Genomic DNA, 18,183 nt, shown 5'->3' on the forward strand with positions numbered 1-18,183 from the left:
CCTACCAATAAGTATTCTCCTGAGACTGGAACTTACCTGGACAGGACGATGGAGGACCTCTCCAAGAAGAGTTACAAACTGTTCCCAAATCGCTCGTCGGTCTCAATAATGAGATGAGCATTAGGCGCCGAGAGGTTCGGCTGTCTCGTCTCGAAAACCTCACGGACGATCAGACGGTCATCCAGACCATAACGCACACAAACATCACTCATACAAACAACGAAAACACACTGGATTAAATAACACTATACTTATTTATTAGAACACTATTTAAAAAAATAGCGAAGAGGAATGGACACAACACTGAACACTAGATAAATATAACAATTTTCGTCGCTGAAATCACGCTTTAACTTTTCAGTGCGCGATAGCCCTTTAAATATATAAAATTATGATTCGGATTTCACTGTAAATGCTTCTCTCACACCATTGACACACTTGGGGGGTTAGCACTGGGGAAAAGTTGTCTGGATCGTCCCACGGTGAATCCAATTGTTGCGCTGAACCATCCTAAAACGTAGCGGCGATTCTTCAGCAAATTAAACAAGAAATTCTCCAAAGTAGAACGCTGATATTGGAAGGCGCGTGTATAACATTTTAAACGCACAAGGTCTGCGGACCTGGGACTTCACTAGCTGGGGCTAGTCGTAAGAAAACGTCCTTCACCGGCTAAATAGCTTGTGCCCCTTAACAAAAAGTCATATTTGAAGCTCGACGCGAGATGCGTGGTTACGGCTTCCAGACCTGGAGTCAAACTCCCTGAGCACCGAAGCTCAAGGTATGGGTTGCAATGGTCAACTGAAAAGGGTTGGCAATTCATTTCAAAAATCACTCAGTTAACTCACCTGTATGCACATACAAACAGAATACGGAAAACAATTTATGTTAATATTAGTCAACTGCCTATAATGCACTAGACACGGCGATAACTCTGGCGTGAGAAAGTACAGATAACGAGTACAAAACAACGCAGTTGGTGCCACTTTGGTCACTGGAACATCTGGTCAGCCCGTATTTCTCTAATCTATTATAATGTTTCCATAAGTGATTAAAGAAAGCACTTAATTCAGTTTCCAAATAACTATAGAATATATACTGTGCATATAATGAGTCAGGGAGAAACACTGAAATGGTTCGTCGCTAACTGAAATGTTCTCACTAAAAGCAATGTTTTAAATATATATATATAAAAACGATGAAAGACTTCTTTGTCCAATTGTGTGGGAAAGAAGCAATTCCCACCGAAGAAAGAACTTATATGCGTTGCAGAATAAAGTATAAATCGAAAATAATGATTATTGTCTTTACGAAATATACAGAGTGTCCACAAAAAATCCTTCTATAACCTGGTAGCGGTTATAATTGGAACAAAAATTCATAGCACAGTAGAATGTAATAGCAGGTGCTCCACATACGTAAGATAAACAGCAACATTAATATCAGTACCACACATGAGTATCAACATTATATCACTACGAAAATACTCGTACAACATAACAGTAATAGTAACAATTTTGTTTTTGTGTTACTACTGCCTACACACATTTTCGTTTCCAACATCCATCTCATCGTTGTTCTCATTACGCGATATATGCAACCCACCGCGCAGTGCTGTCTTGCTGGCTATCTATATGAATGGCGTTTGCATCCTTCCTTGTGTTATCCCATCTTCGGGCATTGAGATAAATCTGTGTCTCTTTCGCATACGGACAACATATGCACCCAAAGCAAAAACACGTATTTTCTGTTTTCGTTTCTTCTTTCTTCCTGCTCCTTTTCACCCTTTTCGCTCATTTCCATAACACATTGTGACAATGTTGTACACGTGATTGGTTCATTTTCGGATATTCTGCTCTCTTCTCATGGGTGCGTTCTACCTCATTGAATTGCGTATGGGTAGTATTTCGTACATTTAAACTTTTCCGATATCTCTTCTCCCTCTCGCTATATTCCGCATAATCTCATTTTGACCCCATGTTTATGCCCCTATTTGACTCTTTCAATGTGCTTGTTGGTCGATATAAAAAAAATACGTGTCGCTTCCTTTTCGATATTCTTTATGTCTGTGCAATCTTATCACAATCGGCGTGTTACACCTGGGTACCCTGCCTTGGTAGAGTGGAGTGGTAATCTAGCTAAATGTTATAATTTAAAATACAGTAACTTTAAAAAATTTACTGGATTTCAGTTAAATATAAATGTTGTTCAATATTATATTAGTAAGTAAATTTACTGGTTTTATGTACATCATGTCTAAAATTATTGTCGCATGTCGATAAATATGTTGTTGTATGAATATAATTTGATAACGAATTCGCCCGGTATTTCTTATAATGTTAGTATATGTGTAATCGGCAAAGACACGTATGTGACAAATTTCATGTCAAAAGAGCAGTAAATAAGAATAACAAAACGAAAATAAAACTTTCTTCTCCATTTAGCAACATTTTGATTCACTCATTCTAATTTTTGTATTTATAATTCTTTTCCTATAAAATTTACCACAAATATATATTTCCCGATTATACACATAGTATCAGTATTAAAAGCACCCTGCAAAATCATTATCAAATTATATTCTTAGAAGAAGACAGTTATAGATATGCGACAATCATTTTGGACATAAGTGTACATGAGAGGTTGAACATGTAATTATCTCCTTTCAATAACACAAAAAATAAGAGTTAGTCAAATCGAAACATGTTTACAAATTTCCCCTGTAAAATTCAAGCGAATTCAAAGGTACAAAATCGATAATACACAGCAAAGGGATTCACTCAAACATTTGCAATATTAGGTACTCAATCCTGGAGAATTGTAAACAAAATGTGGTCAAAAGTCAGTATATTTTTGTCATTTATCAACTTTTGGTCATTATATGAATGAAAATCATATCAAGAGTAGTCTAGAAACTAATTGAATTCCTAACTCACAAGAAAGGAATTACCGTTGGTGTGTTATGTATTATTTGTTGTTATCCACTTGTTCTACTAAAAGTAACTCACAATAGTGCATTTGACAAGATTCTCTCCGGAGATTTTCCTCAAGATTCTGGCCCATTAGATGGATGATGAGAATAGGTACCGTATATAAGATTAGCTGAAATGTCCATTCTTCACACGGACGGAAGAAATCTATGGAAAGTAACTGAACCTTTCCTACTTTAGAATTAGCATAAGAATTAATTTGGACTTAAAATCGGATATGTCACTATTCAGCTGAAAATAACACATTAAACATTAAAATCGATTGTTTTCGATTACTTGAACGTTTCCAGCCTCACCATCCATAACGTTGAGAGCCGAAGTTGAACTTAAGCAAAGCTTTCCCCGCTTATCTAGTGACTAGTATGTATGCCTTTGGATCGATTTCAAGTGCGAGTGGACAAAAATATTAATTTCACAAACATATTAATTGATATTCGTTAATCATCGGCTTCCTTTAGCTTAAAGAACATAAATGTTTGACGTTAAATTAAAGCATTAATTTCATATTTTGAACAAACGGTATCAGAAGTGTCTTCGTTATTCATTTCAGCTACCCCGAACACTGCCCATTGCACACTAATATCTCTTGTTTCCGATTATTTTTACATGTCAACTTCTTCTCAACCTTATCCTCCATACCGAATGAACTGAACTTGGATTTAAATTGCACCAGGAGTCTCATTATTCATTTCACCGACAAGAAACACAATAGATTGCACACTAGTATCGGTCGTTTTTGATTATTGCTACACGGCACTCCTTCCCAATATTCCACTCCTTACTCTTTCATACCGATGGTGGGATAATTTTGGGCTTAAATCATGTGGAGTGTGTCATTACTCATTTCAGTGACCCAAAAAATCTAAGGATTGGACACTCATATTGATCTTTTCTGATTAGTTTTACATGCCACATCTTTTTCATCGCCACCTCTCTCTCATGGCAATGGGGAATTATTTTAAACTTAATTGACATTGTAAGTGTCACTGTTCATTTCATCAACCTCGAACATTATGAGTTCCACACTAATATAGGTCATTTTTGATTAATTTTACATGTCACACCTTCCTACTATCTTACCACTCTTCAACTTTATGTGGGATGAATTTGGACTTAAACATCATCGGAAGTGTCATTATTCATTTCAACGACCCCAAAAACTATGGAATAGACAGTTATTTTCGATTGTTCTTTACGTTTCACTTTCTCACTTTTTCTTCCCCTTTCTAAAAACAATGTACTATAAACCTAAATTGAGCAAAAGTACAATTATGAACCACAAATCATCAAAAAACAGGGTTGCCGTCTAGGAGTAAACCGTCACATATATTTTTACATGTAACCCTTACTCATTTTTAACCCGTTGAAAGTGTGCTAAAAGCTTAAGTAGGCCAAGATGCACTCATGTTTCAAAACTAATCAAATTCGTGCACATTCATTTTTTTTTACTTATATAGTGTATGTTATGATTGCAATAAATCAGGAATGTACTCTTATTCTATGAACAGAATGTCTTCGGCTACTATCTTTAATATAAACATAAGGAATCTTTAAATAATACACAGTGGGCTATTTAATACAGTTAGAAGTTCGCACACGACAGATTATCGTCTGTCCATAGACTACAGGACATGAGAACATATGCTAAGCCTCTTATAAGACGTAGTTGCAAAAGCAGTGTTGCTAATGTAGCCATTTTATGGTTAAATCTAGCCATTTTCACGTGGTGATTTATTTTGTCTGTGATTGTATTTTTAGTTTATTACTCTTTAAAAATGACTTGAAAATGACGGTGAAAAAACTTCACATATTTCAAAACTGAACTATAATTTACTTTAAAATTCCTTATCTGTAAAACCTGTTTTGTAATTCAGTCTTTGAATTTCTTTCCACATACGAATTCATACGAATTCCACATACATAGGTGCACTACCTTACACCAATTATCATGTAAGTTCATGCATTAACAAACATGGTGATAAAAGATATTCATAAGTTCACGTACGTAGTGTTTCACCACGAGTATTATAAGTGCATTAAGTCAGCACGAATCGAAATACAAAATAACTTGAATCCAACCAAAATGAAAACAAAATCCAACCAAAAAGCCAATTTAACCAAATTCAAATTACATCTATAAGTCTAAAATATGTACTCGTTTCATATTTGTCAATGCATAGTCATCATACAATACTTAAAACTTTTCAATAAACACAAATAAATATAAAATTACACAAATTACAAATATTTCTCCAAAACTAGATTTCTTTTTATTTCACCAAAAACAAAATGTTCATAAATATTAGTGTAAAAGTTATAAATGTCAAAAAGTTATAAAGAAAAGCAGTAGTTATTGCTATAACTACAATACCTCCCGTATACATCCTGTTCTTTGTTAATTATAAATAACTCATAGCATAAGCGCATGGCTTAGAGTGCGTTTTTATTCTTTTGGAACAAAAGTCGTTGGTTTTTTTTTTTTTAATCTCTATTTGTGTCCTGATCATTGTAATAACTGTCACTCACTGATAGACACTGATGATAAAGTACTTGGATTCAAAGGGGAAAAACGTTGATCTTAGTACGTGTTTATGAAGAATATTTCGTCCGGCAGGGGGAGTAGCTAATTATTGTGTTACCCAAGGTTGACCATACGTCCAAATTAATCGGAATTTTTGTTTTAAGAAGACAAAATGTTCTCCAGATTAATGAGCCAATAATCATATTTCAGCACAGAGTTTTGTCACTACAAATACCATACTTAAGTATTATTATAATATAGTTATACGTTCACTATATAAAAAAAAAACTTCTTTGTTATGTTCTCACTTACACAAAATATAAACACTGTTTTATCTTATATTTCATTTTGTGCCAATGTATCACTATGAAATTGTTCATTAATTCCAAAATAAGTTTCAGTTTTAATTTTTACGCTTATGCACGTATGTTCCCTTCTCCTCCACGTATGTAGTAACTCAAAAATGGCAATTGTGATATAAGTCGTTTCGGGTTATATATTTAGATAAAAGGAAAATAGAATGATACTAAAGTTCTCAAGTGTTGCGAACGTGAAATGCAATAGATAAACTGAAAACCATTCCTAATGACTGTAGCATGAATATAATGAAAGAACAAACATGAATATATCTGCATATAGTTAGAAAATAAATAAGTTACTAATTCACAGGCAGTATACTGGAATCTAAATACAATTAAAGTCAAATGAATGAAAAATGTTAAATAAGATGTATACATTTCTCTATACCAATAACTTTATTAAATTGTTGATATATCAAATTAAGCTAACACTTATTTCTAAAATTTACACTTTCTTAGTCATAATCGAGAGATCAATTACCGACGATATGTGACTGAGTTTATACAGTTGAGCATGATTAGGAAAAGGTTTAACACTTACAAATACAGTATAGGAGCCATTCTAAGTCCTTGATAATTGCCAGCTAGCCAAGGCACGTAACTTCTACTGACCGAGATTTGAAAATAGTATCCAGAGCCCTAGTAAGAATAAAATGATTCCGTTATTTAAAGCACTGTTTATGTACTGTTTGTATTGACTCTTTATTGTGAGTCAAACGGTAATGTATAATACTGCACGTAGGTCATATAAAACAGAAAATAGTAAGATTTTATTTTGACTAGAACAGTGACTGCAAACGATTCTCACAGAAGCTGAATTTCACTTTATTTAAAGTGTTAGGTTAGATTAAATCAGGTTCCAGTGAATGTTCTAGACAAAGTAGAAACTTGCCTAGAAAACTTCCCTCTTTATACACTATTTGGTTCTTGTTAAATATGAAAGAAGGTTTTGCCTTTACAGGTTTATTACGTAAATTTAAATATCAAAACAGAACAATTAGACTTCTTCCTTTCTTATATGATTATTAAATGCAATTTCACAACACAAGTAGTAAAATCAATCAGACTGCATCTTTGAGTATTCAAGCCATCCCAATCTGACACTAAACGGTTAATATCTCTAATTGTTTATTTGTTAAATTTGAAGTTACAAACAATTGTAGACAAAGTAACTTTTTACAATAGTTATTGAAGAATGCAGTTCACAAATTTCTAACAATGTCGTTAGACTTACTAATGTCATTCCTCATTTAACATTCTAAATAGGGAAATGTTTATGAATTTATAATACTGTATGAATTTATAATACAAAACTGGAATACAGAAGAATAAAATTTACAAACACGTACAAATATTTATCTGTAATGTGATATTTTGCAGGGCATCATATGTAAATGGCGCCTTGTAACCTTCATAAATTCTTTATTAACAGAAGCTATTTGAATTTCTTATACAAAAATGGTATACAGAACAACTAAAACCACTTATCTATAATGTGATGTTTCGCAGGGCGCCTTATGTAAAGGGCGCACTATACCTTTCACGAGTTCTTTACCTACAGTAACTGTATGTATTTATTGTAGTGAACTGTGATATACAGAAGAATAAATAAAATCGTTCATTTTTGATGTGGTTTCGCCTAATGTAAAGGGCACACTGCACCTTTCACCGGTTCTTTACCAATACAACTGTAAGAATTTATTATTAAAAACTTGTACCAATATTTATACCGTGATGTTTCGGAGGGCGCGCCGGGACATGTCTCGGTGTCCCGGTGGGCCAGCATGGGCCTGTCCTCGACACATCCCAACGAAAGTCGATTTCCTGGCAAACAGTAGCCAGCATTTCGAGGGTATCATCCTCGATGGCTGGTTGTGATGCAATGTTTCAGTTCATTTGCATTATCAGTAGGAGAGGGGTGTACACCTTATCTTTCACAAACCTCCACAGAAAGAAGACAAGTGGCGTCTAATCTGGAGACGTCGTGTAGAGTTTCGCGAACTGCGGACAAAACTCTCCTAACTGCTACGACCACTTCATCAGTCACGAGTGAGCGTCCTGGAGCCATTGTGTATCGCACAGAACAACTTGTTTCAACAAGTGGGTGATGCCATTTGTACATTGTTGATCTGCTGGGAGGTTCCTTGCCGTATTATGTGCCAAACTTACGCTGTGCACTCGTTGCTAACTTCGTTTCATCAAACTAAACCCGTACTTAGCTCTTTCCGTACCAGTGAAATTCTCCATTTTCAATGATTGGCCGTTGGCGCCGCGTGTGGTCAACTCCCCCACTACTCACTACGTCAGTCAAACTTTAAGCGTTTTGAAGTATAATGAAATATAAACCAAGTCTATATGTGGTTCCAATACAGAATTATAACTGATGAAATTGTGAACCTTATAAAGAACCACCCTGTATATATAATAGAAATGAATTATTTTCAGATTTTAAGCACCTTATTGTTATTATTTTCTGTTTTTAGCATTTTCTTTTACTATTTTCTGCTTTCTAAAATCGGTTAATATTCTTTTTCTGTATTTTTTTTTATCTGAAGTGCATTTTGTTTTGTTTCGAAATACTAACTGTTACAAACAAACAGACAGAAAGTTATTACGTACAAAACAGGCAGGTAAATGGAGGTTCCAAGTATCAAGTAGTATTTAAAGTGGCCGAGTATATAAAGGATATTGATTCCGAGTCTGAAGCTCGTTAGTCAATCAATAGCTCATTCTGTTATTGAAGTTGAGATATGCACGCAAATGAACAGAAACCTTTATAGACAGAAAATAATAGGTCGTGGCATAACAGCAGTAATATAGTGAGCTTATTCTGAATCTGAAGTCTATTTATCTTTATGTGATAAACCACGTTTCATTATGAGATACATGGAATTAAATAAACGAACTAACAAAAATATGTGATGAAGCTAACGTGTCCAAATCTAAAGGCCATTCTTCAATAGTCAGTTTTGAATCAAAAGATACAATATATTTCGAAAATTTTCTTGTACGCCTTATATCTGGAGAACTACATACAGTGTAGCCAAACCGAAACTATCAATTAACTCACTATGATGTGGTTATTCTGTAGAAAATACCAAAACTCGATTTAGGAGTCCGTCAAAAATGTTGTAGCCCCTAATTCAGTAATTTAGTATTGGCCAAGATTGCAATCTTTTGATGCATTTTTTGATCATTCCTAAAATTCTTGACTAAGATCGCAATCTTTGAATCCTCTTTTTGGATCATTCTTAAAGTTTTTGTTGTTTCTTTAAATAAATGCAAATTCTTTATTTAAAAAAATAATCAAAATCGTTTTCTTTTCAAATGATTTTATCTGTCAAGAGTGCACAGATCTACAAACCAATCTGGCGAGTGCTTATATATATATTAGGGTGGGCCGAAAACGGCCGAATTTTATTTTTTTTTTTTTTTAAGAAATTTAAGATTGAGTACCGTGCAAAAGTTGTATAATGTTATATTATGTTTCCTCACCAAAACAGAACCGGATTAAAAGATATTTAACCGGGTCCCGGGGCCCCCAAAGAACGTTAATTTTGAAAAAAAAAGTAGCCAGCAATGAAAACATTATTAAAATATATTTTTTAGAAAGTTAAGTTTGAGTACCATGCAAAAGTTGTATAATATTACGTTATGTTTCTTCACCAAAATAGAGCCGGATAAAAAGATATTTAACCGGGCCTCGGGGACCCGAAAGAACGCTAATTTTCAAAAAAAAAAAAAAAAAAAAGTAGCCAGCAATGAAAATATTATTAAAATATATTTTTAGAAAGTTAGGTTTCAGTACCGTGCAAAAGTTGTATAATGTTATATTATGTTTCCTAACCAAAACAGAGCCGGATTAAAAGATATTTAACCGGGCCCCAGGGGCCCCAAAAAACGTTAATTTTTTAAAAAAATAGTTGCGAGTAGTGAAAATATTGAAATATGTTTTTAGAAAGTTAAGTTTGAGTACCATGCAAAAGTTGTATAATATTGTTTCTTCACTAAAATATAGCCGAATAAAAAGATATTTAACCCGGCCCCGGGGGCCCGAAAGAACGGTAATTTTGAAAAAAAAAAGTAGCCAGCAATGAAAATATTAATAAAATATATTTTTAGAAAGTTAAGTTTCAGTACCGTGCAAAAGTTGTATAATGTTATATTATGTTTCCTAACCAAAACAGAGCCGGATTAAAATATATTTAACCGGGCCCCAGGGGCCCCAAAAAACGTTAATTTTTAAAAAAAATAGTTGCGAGTAGTGAAAATATTGAAATATGTTTTTAGAAAGTTAAGTTTGAGTACCATGCAAAAGTTGTATAATATTATGTTTCTTCACTAAAATATAGCCGAATAAAAAGATATTTAACCGGGCCCCGGGGGCCCCAAAGAACGTTAATTTTGAAAAAAAAAGTAGTTGTGAATAGTGAAAATATTATTGAAATATATTTTTTTAGAAAGTTAAGTTTGAGTACCGTGCAAAATTTATAATGTCATGTTTCCTCACCAAAACAGAGCCGGATAAAAAGATATTTAACCGGGCCCCGGGAGCCCAAAAGAACGTTAATGCTGAAAAAATATGATTGTGAGTAGTGAAAATATTATTGAAATATTTGTTTTCAGAAAATTAAGTTTGAGTATCGTGCAAAAGTTGTATAATGTTATGTTTCTTCCCCAAAACAGAAGCAGATAAAAATATTTAACCAGGCCCTGCGGGTCCGAAAAGTGTTATTATTATTTTTTTTAAATATATATACCATTATTTTAAGTATGTATAGAAAATTGGTTAAGATTTCTAATACTTTAACTTGACCCCAGGATTTTAAATGTTCTGATCTGATGTGCAGCTCTTCGCCTGATTGGTGTTTAGTAGATATAATAGTACGGACACAAATACATAAGGTAAGGTTGAAAAATTAACCAACAAACACCAAACCAGCGCAGAACTCACCACGTGGAGATGGCTACACAGCGAGTTCCTCCCACCCACCCTCCTCTTACTTAAAGCTCCTTAGCGGAATCTTTAACAAAATATTGAGATTTATGTCCGAAGCTTGGTAGATACTTTCGTGCTTCCAGTTTTGCGCGAATATAACCGTCTCGTGCAACACTACCGCATACTTCTGAAGAAGTTTCTGTTACTACTCTTAGACACTTCTCCAAATCCTGTGTGTGGAAAGGGAACGTGACAAACTGTGAAACCTCCTCTTTTCCACAATCATTTCGGTTAGTTCTTCTGTTGATACTTTAGCCGAAATTGGAGGTTTCGTTACTATTACTTCTGACCAATCGGTCAAATCGATATAATCCGCATATCCTTCAGTGCTTTGCCTATTGCAATTGTCAATTAGAACTATAGTTTGGTATTATCGGCCATCAAAATAGAGACCCTTAAAATTAGTAGCTTTACAATGTAGACGGTTTCTTTTTTCTTTTTCTTTTTTCTTTTTTGCTAGTTTCGTACGGAATTTGTTTTTATCTACTACCTTGTCTTAGTTAGTTTTGTTCAGTAAATTCATATCTTTTAAAACAGCGGATACAATTTTAGTAGCCGACCTATTCGATATACCTGTTAAATCTTTGGCGGTACTCATTTGTTTAGAGCTCACTATTGTTTATTTAGGTTTACTTTAGATTTTATTCTCTAAACGATTGCTCCATGCGAACTCTTCATCGTCTGAATTCGGGGTGGAAGCACTTAATGTATGTTCCAAGTACGGGATTGAGGCTAACGATTGTAACCCTCTTGTAATTGGTACCGCAGCATCATAATCGATCTGTGTGTCATGCTTTCTTTTGAGCCTATGGGTTTCTGCTTCATCTACATTGCAACTCGTCATTTGTCTCTGATTTCTCTGATCTAATATGAGCTCCCAGTCCAAAAGCGGTATATAATTTGATTTACCACACTTACAGGTTAATCTATCGCAGCATTTGCAAGAGAAAATATCACATAACTTCTGAGCACCGTTCTTAAATTTCTTTAATTTGGCTCTTAATGGGGTATATCTCATTTCTTAATGGGGTTAATGATCGTTTTGCATTTTGAGTTGTAATTCAAAATCATATGCTTAATTCGAAGTCAAGACAATACAGGAAGGGAGGCTCGCAGCCATATTGTTTCTAGTTTATTTGAATTCAGCAATGTAAGCGCCGCCTTCGGAAAGCCAGCGTTATGTATTTTGCAACCAGATGCGAAAAAGTGATATTCTCTTAAAGTTTGAGAGTTCTGAGCTGGGATCAACACAAAGGTTTTTCGTGTGTTAATATGGTAATTATGAAAGTTAGTTAAGCTCTTAATAGTTATTTGCGTATATTGAAACCATGTATTTCATGTTTTATGTATTAATAGTATTGTCTGGTAAAATGTTATTGTTACCTAAAACCATTTTATTTGAACAAAAAATTAGGAACTTTAGGGCCACGGGGGCCCGGTTAAATATTGTTTTAAAATCAACATATTTGACATGGCTTCATTTCGTACCAATGCACAACTTTTGATAACTACTCAATCCTGAATATCTGAAAAATTTTTTTTCGGCCCACCCTAATATATATATATATATATATATATATATATATATATATATATATATATATATATATATATATATATATATATATAATTATGGTTTAACGTATCTTTCAGCAGCGAGGTTATATAAGACATGAACCTACAGCTTATAGCAGCAGTTCGACTTAGAAATGCATTTTTTACAATTTATTTCCATTTGTAGAATTGAAAATTCTAAAAGGAATGGTGTTTGTTTGATCGCGATACGTTCAGTCGTTAGCGAGTAACAGAGGAAGAAAGATTTTGTGATGACGTCATTGGTGGTCAAGGAGCGAGAGCAGGCTTGCATACTATGGTGGCACGTTCTAAGTGCGGTTTCCTTTTTCAGAACTGATTGCAAACACTTACAAAAATCATCTGCATGTAGGAAATGATATCTGATGGTGGGCTGTACAAACGTTTTTATAATATTATAAAACGTATCCTATAAAGCATAACTTCAGCGTTTCAAAAAAAATGGAAACCAGTACCATTTAAGCAGATGGCGAACGAGATTGCTGCAACAATTAAGTACCTTTTCTTTAATCATTCTTCCGATTCCCAAACATAAGTATGTTCATTTTCACGTTTTGTTGCAATTTTTAACGCTGACCCTATAATTTTGTGCTTCAAGGTATGTACAGTAGCGCAACATATGAGGCAAAAATGAAACATCTGTAAAGTTTGCCAGAATAAGAATACGAAAAACATTTCACCGGTTAAATTTCTTTTATTCGCATAGCTGTCCGCGGAACAACTCTCATCACCCGTTTCATCATTATTGTCACATGATACAGAAAAATTTAACGATGAATCAATATTTTGAGAAATAGTCATCATCACTGATTCCTTCTACAAGCCGGTATATTTCACTCCCTAATTCACATTGTATAGCTTATTTCTAAAGCGGTATCTTCAGAATCATGAGTGACATCGTCACTATTACCCTCTACTGCCTCGTCTTGACTACAACCGTCAATTGCGTCTTTTACGATAGTTTTATGTTGGTAACTGGACATAGATCGGTGCTCGTTCAATGGCTCGGTTTTTAAACCTTTTAATAATATACTTGGAACGGCATTCTTTCTCAGTTTGCGTGTAAATAATTCTCCTGGCATTAGCCAGAAGTGAATCTAGACGGTAAAACTCAGGGGGGGGGGAGTCAGAACCCAGACTATGATAGGTATATCATGTTTACTGAAAACTTTCAAAAATATCAAAATAATAGCTTAAATCAATTTTGTCACTCAAAAACTGGGGGCCTAGGCTCCCGGCCCCAACCTAGATCCGCCACTGACATTAACTTTTCTTTCAGTAAACTTGACTTCTCGAAGGCAGGCTCTTCAAGATGTTTGGAACACGAGTGATTTTATTCGGTAGGTTTTTTCCCATTGATTTTCTTGAGCCATAATTTATATCGATCTGGTGATTTCTCACGACTTGGAAACGTAAAAAAAGATACTTTATGTCCTCAGCTTTAATTGCACGAGAATTACAACCGAAAACATAGCAGGTGTTAGGCATTTCTACTTCACTTCACAGACACAGCACGCGCTGTACTAATACGTGTTTTCTACTTCAAACTAGTGTTTCTTTCAGAAAAATTCGGGGCGGGGGGGGACACTTCGTATTCGGAGAGGCACATTATTTTTACACAGTACTATTATATTTCTTATATTATAGATGTATTATTTTGGTCTCCTCCGGGGAATCTCCCAGAGCTCCGGCAGACAGTGTCACCCTAAAAACATGTCTGGAAGAAACACTTTTTCGCGCAACAAACGTAATTACTGCTTTCTCTCTACTCTTTTTTTCACAGTAAGAAAAACAAAAACGTCCCTCAAGAATTCAACACAGAGCAAGACTGCTAACAATCCCAAAACACAATCTATTAAATCCAATACACTATTAAAGGTTTATCAGCTGCGTACAAGGGAATGATTGCTGACTCACATTGAGTTTCTCGCGTATCCCACCCATGACGTCAGCATTTACGATTCATCAAAAACAAATGCCTGTAGAAGCCGAACGAGACGGCCTATCAAGATATAAAAAATACGGGTCTCTTATTTTTTGTTACTCTTTCTATTGCACCAAACTTGTTTTTAACTCGAACTGCTCCTTTAACGTGTGATACGGAGCACATAAGATACCACTGAAAAAGATCTACAGACTTACCTTTTCTGTTCGGTACATTTACATTGGAAATGGCAACAGTATTCCAGTCATTTTTACCGATCGGTGAAGTTCTCTCTGTTTTGTTCTTCGAGATGAAAAGTTCTCTCAATTGACGTTTCACTCTCTACTAGGAAACCTGGTCTAGTGGCTAGAGTACGAGACTGTGATTCCCAGCAGGAGGGTCTTGAAACTTAAAATGCATTGCAGCGATTCACATTCCATATTAAACTGTAGCTCCACGTCTCATGCAGTCTCGGTAGTAAAAAGGAATGCTAAATTTTAACGAATCAACCAGGCTAATAAACTAGACCACTTTACAGAATTGTGTGAAATTACCCAAAAATAATAGTGAAATTTCGAATATAATGGTAATTTATATTTCGAATATAATATGGACAACGCTCTTCTCAATTTTCATATTTCCTATGTATTTCTACCAAGTTTGTATTTCTAAACATGCTTCAAAAATTTTTAGTCAATCAATAGCCTATGAAAGAATAAAATATATATAATACTCGCAGTTAAATTGTTGCTTCTGTCCCGTATAACCATATGGCTTTGATGTTAGTCCAAGTTTGATTTCCTTTCTGGACTCAGAAATTTGGGGTTTGACGCATCGATTTGAAATAATTTTAAGCTATTTGTATGAGTAGGAATAGAAGTATGGACTACAAAAGCTGAAATAATGTGGCCACAAGATGGTATGTTCATAACGTATAATGATAAGACAATGTTTTCTTGGAAATTTGATGTCCAAAGAGCATATGTTAAGTTTCCTGCTTTACTAATAATGTATAATACACTTATCATATATACGTGCTTAACATATATTCACCAAAGTTTGGATTAGTTTAACTAATTCCTTTTGCCGTTTATGTGTAGATATATTAGTTCATTTATGTTTAATATACTTACCTGGAAGTCATTAGTATTCCTTTGATTAAAAAAACACACATCGGGAATAGAAATAATACAAATGAAGAAAATATACTATGTATCGTTGCTACATTTGCGGATATAAACAGATCAATATTAGAGATATTAACTAAGTGGATGGTTGACAGCAGTAAGAAATTTCTACTATTTGCTCAATTTTTTCACAAAAACAAGTGAATGCAAAGATTGACACATCATGCGCTGGCTAACATATTGTTTGTACTTGTTTGCAATACTTTGTTAAAGACCATTAATTCTATCGTTATATATAGCTTGGTGCACAGGTACTTGTCGTTCTTTGGTACGCAGAATATTTGTTCATATAAGGATATTTCATATTGACAGTTCTGTTCCACGTATGCAATTACTTGCAAACAAAACAGATTGCCGTTGTAAATAGGTGGCAATTGATATGTCAATATGCAGACATACATAACTCTGCAATTTCCTCATTGAATAATATTTACGAGGGAAAACATTGTAGTAGGAAATCCTCGTTAAATGATAAGGAATAAAAATACAGTAACAAATCTTCAATCCTTAAGTACTTATTATACGTAATTAATTCAATATTGTGTCAATTCGAATGACAGTCACAAGTCTAATTATACCCCATGACGTCAAGTTATAACTAATCTTCATTAATAATTCTATTTCATCCGAATCAACCAGTCCAAGTTTTCAATTCAATATTCGCACTCAGTACTACGTTTACCAAGCCATAGTCGCTATATCTGAGAATCATAACAAGAGTTATACCATTTGTTAGTGCTTGTTACTGCTACAAGCACAATTTTGGTGCTCCTATTCAAAAATGCCCGAACTCATGATGTCGGCGCTCATGAGTTCGGAACTCACGCTCACTCGACCTCACCTTCACTACTAGTGTTAAATCATGACATGAGCGTGAGGTCGAGTGAGAGTGATGTCGAGATGATAATGTGAGCGTGATGTCGAGATGATGTTATGAGTATGAGGTTGAGTGAGCGTAATGTCGAAAGGATGTTGTGATCGTGAGATCGAGTAAATGTGATGTCGAAGGGGTGTTGTGATCATAAGGTCGAGTGAGCGTGATGTCGAGATGATGTTGCGAGTGTGAGTTCTAGTCAGCGTCATGTCGAAAGGATGTTGTGAGCGTGAGGTCGGAAGGTTGTAAGCGTGAGGTCGAAAAGATGTTGTGAGTGTGAGTTTGGGTGATGTTAGTCCAAAGTGTGCTCCTTTGCTCCTATATACGGAAAGTTAGTAATAAATTAGAGTGGAGACTTTGGCTTGATGTCAATTAAGAATCGCAACTCTTCCAAAATAATATTGAGGAGAACAAACTAAGTGTCAGTCGTTAGTGCTGTGTTAGTACTGATTACTACAATAAGCACAACGTTAGTGCTCCTATGTACAAAATATTATTATCAAATATAAGTGACAAATCTAGCTTCACACGAAACCAGAAACGCCACTTGTTCAAAATGAGTTTCCGGAGAATAGAAAGGGTGTCAATAGTTATTTCTGCGTTACAGGCGAGACATTAATGCTCTTACCTACGGAAGTTTTAACAAATTTAAGTAGCGATTCTGGTTTGATTTACCACTCTCACAAAATGAGTTTCGGTGTAACAAAATTCATCTTAATGATTTGCATTTTGTTAATGCTTATCGCTGCAACAAGCACAGTATTAGTGCTTCCGTGTACGAAAAGCTAGTGACAAATAAAATTTGACGACAATTTAGAACCTCAATTTTTAAAAAATAACTTCGAATAAGAGGAATATTAATCGTTCGTGCTACGTTAGTGCTGCAAGCACAACGATTATGCTTCTACGTGTGGAAAGTTACAAATAAACTGAAGTGGCGATCCTAGATTGAAGTCAAACTTGCGTTGCTACATTTAGAAAATAACTTTGAGAATAAGAAAATAGTCCTTAATCGTTAGTGGTAGTCAGTGGCGTATTTAGAATTTTGTTTCGGGGGGGCTATGCACAGCACGTGAATAAGCACTTATATTTTTCCTTTTGCGTGCCGACAAATTTTAATGAAGTTGTGCATATAACAAATTTATTTCGGGATGGGCTTGATCCCAAAAGCCACCCCCTAAATACGCCACTGGTGGTAGTACGGATTAGTGCTGCATCTACCGTTGATCATACTGATTGGATACTGTTAATAAAAAAAAGTGCTGATTCTAGATCGACGTCAAACCAGCATCGCCACTTCAGTTTGTTAATAAATTTCCGTACGATCAGCACTAACATTGTACTTGTAATATAAACAGCACTAACATAACACTAAGGATTAACACAAGGTTTTTTTCTCCAAAAATTTATTTTGTAAAGGTGACAATTCTCGATTGATGTCAGGCTATAATCGCCACATTATTTTTTTAATGACTTTTCGTAAATTCAACTGGTCGCGGGACGAGACCAGACCAGACGATATATAAGATTTTCCTCTCTTGTTTCAACTCGTAAATTTTTGTAGAAGTCTCGTCTCGTTACAATTCTCGAATAGTTCTTTCTCGTCTTGTCTCGATTCTCAGCAAGCTTTTTCTCGTCTCGGCCCTAAATTTTCTAGTCTCATTCCGTAAATGTACATATTTGACTTTATAAAATAATGCAAACATTAATCTTGGTAGATAAATTTAGTAATAGTACCA

This window comes from Thermobia domestica, chromosome 10, assembly GCF_964235325.1.
Source record: "Thermobia domestica chromosome 10, izTheDome1.hap1.1, whole genome shotgun sequence".
Lineage (NCBI taxonomy): Eukaryota > Metazoa > Arthropoda > Insecta > Zygentoma > Lepismatidae > Thermobia > Thermobia domestica.